Genomic DNA, 4,308 nt, shown 5'->3' with positions numbered 1-4,308 from the left:
AATTACTTTACTACTGTGGTGTGGGTGTTTCTCATCTTGTTTAATTTGGTTGTGCTTTTATGTTATCTCATTCAAGTAAACGACGTGTATTGTGTTCTTTGGGTATATCAAGCTCTGTGAGACATTTTGTTGTCGGGATGTCTGTAATTGTTTAGCATTTTAGGCTTAGACTCTTGGTTCAATTGAAATTGCATGAAACTTCTCATATTCTAATTTTGATTTGAACAGCCCAATTCACCTTCCAAATGAGATAAAACCATTTCCAAAGTAAAGAATTCCATGACATATATGTAGTGTTAATTAACACATAGGAACCAGAGGGTAACTTTTTCTAAAATTTTTGTTCATCTTTTGTTATCCTATCAAACTACTTTTGTTTTGTTTTCTTTTGCCAGTTACTATCAAACTACTTCCGTTTATATTATTTTTTAGTAATTTGACAAATAAATGTGATTTAGGAAGTCATAAGATTGAGACATGAATGTGCACTAGCGTTATGTGATTGTTGCTTTGATTAACTGTGGAGTCGTTGAGGCATAATTTCATGCATTTTGAATTGCTTTGAAAGAGAGTTGGAATATCTTTGCTTCTACTAAATCTTAGGATTCTTGTGAGATCATATTTGTTTGCTAAAACTCTACCCGATTGATCCTTATATCCCTAACATGGGACATGCATCCGTTTTGAAAAATTCAAAGGCCCTTCCCCTTCCGGAAAAAAAGAAAGAAAGGAAGAATGGAAAGTAAGAAAAAGGAAATTACATCTACTCCGCTGGTTTAGGTCGCTTAGTAACTGGGTAACTTCATCACAAATGTTGTTATTCACGTAAAACGGTGGCCGGAGCTATGAGTATGCAAAGCACTTTAGGTAAAACGTCTTTTGGTTGAGTAACCGGGTGCCTTCACCACAAGTGTTGTCATTCGCGTCAAAAGACCGGAAAACGGCCTAAAGAACACAAGTCGCGGGCAAAAACAAAGGAAAAAAAAAGAAAATAAAAGCCGTGACTAAAGCAAAAGGGGAAGAAAAAAGAAAAAAAATTCATTAGTGGCCAAAGAAAAGAAAGAAAAGCGAAATCCGTCCCGACTAGGTAGATGTGAGGAGATAAAAGGGTATTGTGCTAGCATCGAGGATGATAACACTTTGAAATCCATAGATTTTGTGGAAGCTTGATTGTCCTCCTCTATACTTGGCAAAACGAAGTGTTGTGATGTGATTGGCCTCTTACCCTCGTTATGATAAGTTAGCATTTGCATAATGTATTGCGGCGTTTGTGTTTTGAGATTATGTGCACATAGTATTTCATTCTGTTGGAGGCAATAACTTTAATGACATTGCGGCAGTCCTTTCTTTTCTTTATTGATTTATTAAAAAATTGTCACATTTCTCAGTGCTGAAAATTTTTGTGTGTAAAATCCTCTACTTTGGCATGCCTTTTCTTATGTGACTACTATTTTTGGTTGGGAGGAGGAGGAGATAGATTCTGGCCTTGTATTTATTGTAACAATATTTAAATTCTATATTATTATAGTTTTCTTTAATCTTAATGAATTATTCCCTTTAGATTGCCATCCCAGCAGGGTGAGGGTGCAAGTTCAGTATATAGCAGTAGTGCATCTTACATGACCGCCCCTTAAAAGGAAAATGTATGTGCTTGCATGTAAGAGTTAAAGAAGTCTACCATGGTGCATATAGACAAGTATTATAAATTTTTCACTTCTAATTTATACTGGCCCATGAATGCGGTTTATCCAGGTATGTGAGGTTGGGAATCATTGTTAACTAATAATTGATACTAAAATCAGATTCCTCTTTTGTGTTCCATCTTGTGTTAAACTCTTTAATGAAGTTCATCAGATATCTTTCAGTTACATTTGCTACACTTGGTGAGAACACCAGATGATGTCGCTGGATGTGCTTCTTAGTGCTGGTGTTCCGTGGTGCAGGTGACTATTTATATGCTATCATATCATGTTTATCATTTGTCCCCTACAGTCTTATGCAGAACCCATTCATTAGTTCATTGGTAGTGCGAGCTATTCTTTCGAGGGGCTAGGTGTGTTAGTGCTCTCCTGCATTTATCTTTTTATGCTCTTGCAGTGTTGAAGGAGTAAAATTCAAGTCCATACTCGACAATAGATATTGGGTGGTATTGAGTTATTAGCTCACGACAAGGTGTTTTAAATGAAAAAAAGATTACATCATGAGAAGAATATATGGAACATAAGTACTGTAAAAATCTTTTAGGTACCTTTGAGGACTTAGCATTCTGCTAGGGATTTTCTTATCCATTGAAAATCAACAGATACAATTAGATACCATCATTTGTAATTAGGTCTGTGTTACTTTTTGTTGTTCTGCATCTTTAGTGATTTAATCTTTGATTGCATTGTAAGTCACTCTCTTAAATCAATGTTTTTCTTGACTACTGGTGCAAAAGGCTCGAGAATTTGTTGTCACTTCCCAAGAGCTTATCACTCGGGGTTCAGTCCTGGTAAGTCACTTGTACTGGCTTAATTCCTACCGATATTTATGTTGATCTATCTAGAGAAGTTATTTAATATCAATATCTGAAATTAAAGTGCTTATTCTGTTTATTCGATCTTATTATTGTTTTAGGATATTATTGTGGAGATGTTGCTGATATGGCTAATACTGAATCGTCGAGTGTTGCAAGAGAAGCTGCAATACATAGTGCAGCTATTAGGTGTCCTCCAATGGTGTCTCGCTTCCAGTTATCATATGATCTTGCAGTCTCCTTATGTTCTAGGTTTGTTTTCTTTTCTTATGTGTGATCCTCTTCTGGTATCACGCAGAAATGGTCACTTGGAAATTTAGTTGCAAATAATTGCTTCATTTATGTAATATATGACTTTTGATCACAATTGGAATGTGTCGCACTGTAGAATGATGCATGTTAGTTGGAGCTAAATGAAGGTAATTTGGTGGATATCTCTAAGTCATAAAGTATCAGAGCATTTTAGAGGATGCTTGATGGTTTTGATTTTTTGAGTGCAATAATGGCAATATACTAAAATTGTCTACAACGTGGACATACTGTCCCCGTATTCTTTTACTATTCCTTTCTCGAATTATGATATGCCTGTGCTATGTAAATTGTTGAACTTATGTACATGAGCATGCAATTGCAATCTCTGGGATTTTTGCATCTAACTATTTGGACAATGCTCTGGTCCGTTGTGAGATGGGATGTTTGATGCTACATTTAGGATATTCTATACAGTTTGGTCTTATGTAGACGTTATTGGTGATATTCCTTTTTTTAGTCAGTTTGGGTAAGATTGAAAGTGATGAGCCCGTGCTCAAGTATTGTTTCATTTGGTAATTTACTGAGTTGTGAAGCTCTGTGAGTACATGTATCATGAATGATTATGCTAGTCAAGATTGGTTTATGATCAGCTACCCCCAAAACCCTTCTATTGTATTTGGTCTCTGAAATATGCAACTTGTTAATAGATCTAGATCTGAAACTTTGAAATAATTAAGCAGGCTGTTCAATTTGAGAATTGGAGTTCATTGGGTTTAGGCCTTGAATTGGTATCCTTTTGTCTATACGTGTATCATCCAGAATGGTACCGTGATGCCAATCAGGATCACCATGAACTCTGTGCTTCCTGTTTCCATCATGTCTGCTGACTTGTATTGAACTACTCTAGCTCTTTGCGGATCTTGGGGATCTTCAATAGCACTGAAGTTTTGTTTGTATATCAAACTACTGCTGAACTGATGGAGTTGAATTAGTATCTAGTTTCTATAGAGACTAATTACTAGCCTACAGACTATGATCATGATCATTCTGTTGCAGTATTTCGCCACAGAATATGAAATAAAGTAATTTCTACTGTGATAACGAAGAATTTTTCGCTCTTATGATCATCTACATTTCTTAGACTAAATATATTATAAATTAGTTACTGAACGAGGTTCTTTCTTATTTACTTTGTTATTTAAATAGGATATCTATGGTAGAGAAATTTCTGTTTTTCCTGCGCCAAAGGGACAAATAATGACATGGAAGGAGTCTTTACTTGATACACCTACCTATAGTTGGGTATGCTTGTTTTACAATGTTCCTAAAACGGGCGTGTTCTGGGCCCTTAAAGCATTCCTTTGGTTATGAGCTTGGTACATAAAAGATTTATGTGTGGAACATAGAGTAAAATAGGATCAGTGCTTTATCCTACAATAAACCGGTTGCCTTGCAAGCCATTTAAAATGGGAGTCAGTTGTCTGGTACTTATCGTCACATGAGATGCACATTGGAGACTGATTGAGCAAACAATTGTAGAA

This window comes from Sesamum indicum, unplaced genomic scaffold, assembly GCF_000512975.1.
Source record: "Sesamum indicum cultivar Zhongzhi No. 13 unplaced genomic scaffold, S_indicum_v1.0 scaffold00214, whole genome shotgun sequence".
In the NCBI taxonomy this organism is placed as follows: Eukaryota; Viridiplantae; Streptophyta; class Magnoliopsida; order Lamiales; family Pedaliaceae; genus Sesamum; species Sesamum indicum.
The sequence above is the reverse complement of the archived record's forward strand: the minus strand, read 5'-3'. Positions refer to the sequence as shown.